The following is a 7978-nucleotide window of genomic DNA, read 5'->3' on the forward strand; positions in this document are numbered from 1 at the left end:
TAATAACAAAAAATAATATTTTGTTATCGCCATTGCAGGTCCACTATCGTTACATGTTTAAGTCAGTCATTTTAAGCATGACTGACATATGCATGCATTTTAACAGGAAGGCCAACCCTCTTGTTTGTAAGAGAAACACAGCTTTGAATAATGGAGTAAAATAATGCTGCATCTGAGGTACACAGTGCATGCACCATGTGCGACACGCTTCAAATTAGTGATACCACTTACCAATCAAATTAATTTTTTATAAATACCTTTTTGGAAGTAAAAGTGGTTAGTGCCTTCAATTGTTTTCAAGTAGTCTTCTGATTTGTTCTGGAATTCATTTTCTTCATTGTTTTCATTTATACACTTTCTATAGAGATTTGCTCCACTTTTCCATTAAACAGGTATCCTTTCAACCCTTTAAGTATTGGTGGTCAAAACTAATTTTCCTAATTTTATTGTTACAGGGACACACTATGAAGCCCATGAGATCACACACACAGATGTGTATATATGTGTATATAGACATGCATTTTTAACTACATAATATGTACTTATAAAGACTATGTAAAGACTATGATTGAAATATGACTTCAAAATAACAGTGGCAGTTTCTTTAATATTAGCCCATGCTGTCAATATATATAAATATTAGACCCTGCTGCCAACACATTTTATATTGAAAAAAATTCGACCCTACGCAAGCATTTCCTTGGGCCCAGCTCCACGCTCCCTAGTATGCAATCACTTCCTCCGCTCCTGCACCACAAAATAGCTATAGATCAAATAAACAACACATAAAACAGCACTTGCATGTACAGATCAACTGAATAAGACATACAAACCTACATAACTACATAAATAAATAATGCATGGAAATCGCATAGCAGGGATAGATCAACACATTGACATACAAACCCAGCTTTGCATGTATAGATCAATTGAAATTCACATGTGAACTCAGCACTGAAGGCATATAATCAGACAAACAAATCCTGTATTTGCAGGTATACAATAATAATGTATGGAGACATAGCATTGCAGGTATAGATCAACTGGAAATCACATGTAAACTCAGCACTGATGGTATAGATCAAAAAACACATGGAAACAGCAGAACTCAGCAATAAAGGTATAGATAAAAACCTCTAAATTACAGGCATAGATCACAGGTTGTACACCCCAAAGCCAGCCATGCCATTCACACTGCCCACATAGAACCTGACCAGCACCCAGATAACACACATAAGACTTGCCATCTTTATCCCCAAACAGTCCATCCCATGCCATCTTTGTCCCATAAACACCCTGCCTGTGCCATCTTGGTCCCCAAGGCTCAAGCACCCTGCTTGTGCCATCTTTGCCTTTCCACAAATTAATTATACATCTATGATACACACAAAAACTTTTACAGTCACTGATTCAAACTTTCATTCACATAATTCATTCACATAATAATTTATCCTCTCCCTCATTCAGACAATTCAGCCACACACTAAACCACCCACCTCAGATGAAGACAATAATTATTGTTGTTTAGGGCTTCGGCCACAGCTTTATCAACTTTCCATGCCACACTAACGCATACAACAATAACAGACCTAAACAACCTGGCCTTTTGAGCCCAGCAGGTGGTTTCCATGTGGCAAAACCAAGTTATGGTCCATCGGTGCCATAAAATGCCAGGAGGACCTGTCTGACCGAGCCCATTTAAGAGCAGCTTCCAACATATCAATCATTCAACACTGGCCAAAGGGGAACTCTTCCACCACCACAGCCCTCAGCCAGCTCAACTGGTCACGGGATGCACCCTCCCCAAGGCTGGCGCCTTCATGATACCTGCCTGCAAACCCATGATGAAAATATCTAACCCGATGGCAGATAGGTGAACACTATCCTCCTGCATTCCATTATTGTTATCTCCCTCCAGTTCCTTGTGCATGATGGCCACACTCCCAATCTTCCTACGCCAGCTCTCTGGTGTCCTAGGGTTCAGTAAATCCCTCCATACCACACATGAGCTATCCAAATCTAGAATTAGATCAACCAAAGTGGAGGAACAAACCTGGCCAAATGCACAAAAAGCACAACAAATGGGGAAACCTGCCCTCAATGCATGCCCCGCAGCACCTGGCACTGGATCCACATTCTCTCTGTGTAACGTCCACCATTTGCGGATCGGCTTGGGGATGACCGGGCCTCTACTGTCTCTAGTCCTGCGGGGTAGGGAGAGCGGGCGTGCGGCCTCTGGGGCACCCTGGCAGCCCCATGTCAGTCACCCAGGCTGCTGATATTTCTATCCCGCTTTAATTATGTGGTCTCATACCTGCCAGGGGCCAAAAATGTGCAGACTTATGCCTTGTCTATGCATTTCTCAAATGCTAAGGGAGAGCCCTCCTAGTCTGATTATTCCCCCGGCCAAGTACTGGCCACCATATGTACCAACATATACCCTATATGCTCGATTATAAGACGAGGTTTTTTTAGAGCAAATGCTCTGAAAAATACCCCGCGTCTTATAATCGGGGTCGTCTTATAATCAGACCTCAAATAGGTCTGACTATGAGACGACTAACATCCAGATCCCCCGCAGCTGCAAGGGACCTGGATCCTCCTGCCCCCCGCCCCACTTACCGGTGCTTCTGAGTCCCCGGTGTGTAGCCGGGGAAGCGTGTAGACAACTTACGCTGCAGCCGGAAGGAGGTGTGGCTAGTAGCGGGGGTTGTCTGCGTCCATCGCGCTGCATCTGTTGATGGTTGATGGCAGACGAGCCCCCTGCTGGTGACCAATAGAGTCGCTCATACGGACATTTAAACTCCTAATGCAGCAACTTGTCCGTCAGGGAGACCAGTGGTGTTCCTGCTCTATCAGTTAAATGTCCTTACCAGCGACTTTGTTGGTCGCTGGTACGGACATTTAACTGTTGCAGCGGGGAGACCAGCCTTTTATAGATATGCAGATTGAAATGAAGTAAATGACACAAAACCTTTACTTTTACTCTCACTGATTTCTGAGACTAGAACGTTTTATCTACAGATTCAGGATAAGTAAAAATGAAATAGTTTTATTTATTCTCGGGATGCACCGAAATGAAAATTCTGGCCCAAAACAGAAAAATCAGGGTTCACTTAGCCGAAACCGAAAATGACCCCCCCCACACACCTTTAAAATTAACCACACTTTTAATAAAACTAAGTAACACACCAAAATTGCACAGAAAAAATGAACAACAATGTTTATATACATATATATATATATAAATATATGTCACTAACAGTTGGTCAGGAAGTGGATCCTCGCTGCAGCGGTAGTGAGAAGCTCTGCAAGACAGAGCAGCGGAGACTTCAGACGACAAGCAGCAGAACCAGTAACCAGGGTCCCCAAATAATACAGGAACACGAAGTTAAATTCAGGAATCAGGCAAAAGGATAGTCGGGGTCACGAGCAAGGGTCAGGGCAGGCGGCAAACAACGGGTAGTCAGGAACAAGCAGAATTCAGATAACCAATAAATTAAATGAGGCATAAAGCGCTAGTGAAGGCAACTAGGCACTATCACAGGTAAGGGAGAACTGCAAACTGAGGGTTTAAATATCCCTCTTACTCTTAGATCCTCCTACCCACCTAATTAGGGGGAGGAGGAAAAAGGATAAATGTCGCTTTAAGACGCGGCATGAATAATCATGAGATAGCCGTTCGCGCGCCCCGTCTAGATCCCTCGATCCTCGCGGGGGCGCGCATCTAGAGGCAGAACGGACCTCACCACGTCTCCCACGAACGGAAGAAGCAGGGGGCTGAACGCGCGGGCTGCGTCTCGGCTCCCCTGCTCGTGGAAGCATCAGAGCCACCAGAGAGGTAACAATATATATATATTATTAACAGCAGTCTCAGGCATACCCAGATTCCAGCATGTACTGGTTGCCTGTCAATGATAGGATTGTGATTGCAATCATATATAAATTAATATCGTTATTGTATTTTTTTGTCCAATTTTGGTGTTTCTTTTAATAAAAGTGTGGTTAACACACCGAAATTGGACAAAATTTCAATCAAAACATTATATATATATATATTGTTAACAGCAATCACACTCTTATCATGATCAGGCATACCCAGGTTCCAGCATGTACTGGCTGACTTGCCCAGTCAACCAGTAAATGCTGGAACCTGGTCATGATAGCACTGTGATTTCTGTTAGCAATCACACTCCTATCATGCCAAGTCAGCCAGTATATGCTGAAACCTGGCTAGCTGCCCCCCTGTATATTGATGCTGCCAGCAGTATGGGGTTGGCACATCACTTACAGCCACTCTGTGCCATGCCCCCCCACTTACGCATCCATGCTATCACACACACACACTGATTCATATACTCATTCATTCACAGATTCATTCCCTCAATCATGCATACTCATTCATACACCCTCCCCCACCCCCTTACCTGCACTGCAGCACGCTAGGTAACCCTTGCAGACTTCCGCAGGGGCCGCTGCCTTGTTCTGCCTTGTTCACATTCTGTGCGAGCAACTTCTATTGTACTGCACAGAGGAAGCCGAAATGGAGCAGAGTCATGTGACGTAAATTCACGTGACTCTGCTGGGGTCCGCTTACCCTGTTTAGTATAAAAGACCCTCCCACAGATAAGCAGCAAGGCCCTTGCGATCCTGGTTGCCCTGGCTACAGATCTCACGCCATCTTATGTCAATTGTAAAAACTTGTTACTGTGTTGTGGGCAACTGCAGTAACTTGTACACTTAATTTATCTTGGGAATTGTGTTGGTCCCGGAATTGGGTCATCCAGAGCAGGATCTAAATTCAGAGATTATGCTTCTGTTTGGGGCAAATATTTATACATTGTTGTCATGCAAAAGGGTTAACAGGGCATCTTAACATAAATCTTATCTTAATTCCTGGCCAAACCCTATCATAAAATCAGTGGGGCAGGAACAGCATCTAAGGAGGAGATGTCCTGGCAGGAGGAGAGGGCCTGAGAAATAAGAATAGGTCACCTAGCTATCAGTTAGGTAGAGTGGGTTTGGTGCCTGTACGCTTGTAATAAAATGGTGGGCACGGTCACTCCAGACTTAACGTACTATTTTATAATATCAGGCAGGAGTTTGCTGCCAGGTTTTATAGCGGGACGGCTTTTTTAATCCCGCTCCCACCCACTCCCGCTGATTTTTTTCCCACTCCCGCAATGTGGGTGCCATTTGTGGCCAATCCCACCCGCTCCCGCCACATTTGTGGCCAATTACGCCAACCTGAACTGCAGAGTTCCCAAGCAGTCCCGCAAGGCTGCCTTCTCGCTGCTCCCTCACAGTGTCTCTTCTCTTGCTCCGCCCAGGAACAAGGCGGAGTCACCGTAAGAGAAGTCACATCACGTGACTCCGTTTTGTTCCTGGGCGGAGCACGAGCGGAGACACTGTAAGGCTAGGTTTCCACTTACCTATTCATAATAACGCCAATTCAGCCACACAGCGGCCAGATGTTAGCTGTTCTTCAATAGGAAACCGCACAATGCCATATCCACTTGGCGTTTTTCTGTTTGGCATTTTTTCAGTCCTCTGGCGTTTTTCTGCTTGTTTGGGCCCTTTTTTGGGCTCTGTGTGATTTTTTCAAAATCGCAGCGTGTTGACACTGGCGTTTTTTGCAAGGAAATCTTGGCGTTTTTCTCCAATAGAAGTCTATGGGAGAGAAAAAACGCCATGAAAAAGCCATGTGGGTTTTGCCTTGGCGTTTTTTTCCACAGTTATAATGCAGAGGATGGACCCAGTATCTGTGTGTCCTACGAGAAATAGGCTGGAAACAAACAGTTTCACACAAAACAAAGTTCATATTGAATTTTACACCATTTGGAACAAACATGCCATTACAAACAAACATACCCAACTGGATCCTGCGTGCCAAAAGCAACAGCAAACAATTTGCACCATCATTTGGGGCCAATCTTCCTAGAGGAGCAGACATTCGGAATAAAGCATGCCTTACAAACCACAGAAAAGAGACAAAAGGGTCCGCCGGGACGTGTTTAAGTAGAACTCTACCAAGGAAATTACATCAGGAGGGGGCAGATACTTGCCATTTATCCTAATCCCTTTTAACTGGGTGAAAATTCCAACGTGTAAAGGCTGGAAAAACTGCCTAAGGTCAAAAAAGCAATTTCCACAGAAAGGCTAAAACGCCAGAAGAAACTCCAGAAAAAAACGCCAAAACGCAGGAAAATGCAGTGGCAGTTTTCTTGGCGTTTTTCATCAAGAAAATAATGCAGGACAAAAACCCAAGTGGAAACCTAGCCTAAGGGAGCAGCAAGAAGACAGGCTTGCGGGACTGCGCAGGATTACCGGGACCAGCAGGTACAGTGCCTGACCGCCCGCAGCACCAGCCAGACCGCCCGCAAGTTATTTGGCGGGACCCGCCTCCCAATGCAGTCCTCTACTACACACTCCCATTCCCACGTGACACCAAATGGGCAGGCTCACAAAGAAAATGTGACAAGGGTTCTATAAGAATACGAATTTGGGATTAAAATTTAGAATTTCTTTATATTTTGACAAGGGACCATAACATCCAGAAATTCCCATGGATTATTTTACTTTTGTTTAATGTAAGTTTTCTGTGTTTTAGCCCTGTTTATTTTTATACTGTTTTGTATTTATTTTTGTATGACTTTTACCATTATTTTTGTAAAGCACTGTGACTATTTTTGTCAAATTAAATATAAATTAATCAGTTCTGTCTTTGTTCCCTAAATTTGAACTCCTAGCTTCTATAGACAGAGTTATCACATTACTATTTCTTATAATTTGAAAGTGCTATCTTTTAACAAAATTGTTTTTTTTTGTTTTTATTTATAGTGTGAGCAGTTCAGGGGTTACCGAAGCCTCCTTAAGTATTGCTAAAACCTTGAATAGAACTTGTTGGTGGCAGTGTGGGGTGAACAGACTTGGGGTTAAGGTGTAGTTGCTCTGGGCCATGTGGGGAGAGCAGCGAGTGAGCCTCCAGTCTGGTGTTTGCCATTAACCCATTTCTCTTCCATGTTCCCCTTAACGGCACGATAAGAGCCTCTTCTGTTCTGTTAGTTTTGGGGCGTCCATGCCAATCGTCATCAGGGTATTGAAAATTCCAAGGCCAGCACATGGTAAATGACATACGTGCGGTTGGCTGCTGGATATATGTGGCTGCATGCTATGCACGCTAAGGGACCACATCTGTTCTGTGAGCAGCACTAATAATAAGAGCCAGGGCCGGCCTTTGGGGTGTGCGACCTGTGCGACCGCACAGGGCGCCACACTCCAGGGGGCGCCGCCGCCACCGTAGCGTACCGCTGCCGCCAGCAGCGTACCTAGCGGCGGGGGGGGGGGCGAGCGGCACCCGGTGCCGCTCATCAGGGGGGCACCCGGCACCCCTCCAGAGACGGACAGTAATGTCCGCCGCTGGAGGAGCAGGCTCGCAAGGGAGCGGTATCGGAGGTCTTTAACAGACCTCCGGCTCCCTTGAGTGATTTTAAGCCGGTTCAAGGATCTCCCTTGAAGCCGGCTTAACATCACTCAAGGGAGCCGGAGGTCTGTTAAAGACCTCCGATACCGCTCCCTTGTGATCCGCGCGGCAACAGCTGCTGTGCGCCGGGGTTTGTTGTCAGATCCCGGCGCACAGCACTGAAGCCACGCTCACCGCTGTCCGTGCCCTCTGACCCGGAAGAAGACAGAAGAACTGAAGAAGAACGAAGAGGAGGAAAAGGAGCTGTAAGGAGAAAAGAGGAAAGGTAGGAAAGCATTCAGTGAGAGTGGATTGGTATGTGTGTGGATTAGTGTATATATGTGTGGATTGGTATATATGTGTGGATTGGTATATATGTGTGGATTGGTATATACGTGTGGATTGGTATATACGTGTGGATTGGTATATACGTGTGGATTGGTATACGTGTGGATTGGTATACGTCTGGATTGGTATACGTGTGGATTGGTATATATGTGTGGATTAGTATGTGTG

This window comes from Sceloporus occidentalis, unplaced genomic scaffold, assembly GCF_023333645.1.
Source record: "Sceloporus occidentalis isolate IW3139 unplaced genomic scaffold, rSceOcc1.0.p SCAF_45, whole genome shotgun sequence".
In the NCBI taxonomy this organism is placed as follows: domain Eukaryota; kingdom Metazoa; phylum Chordata; class Lepidosauria; order Squamata; family Phrynosomatidae; genus Sceloporus; species Sceloporus occidentalis.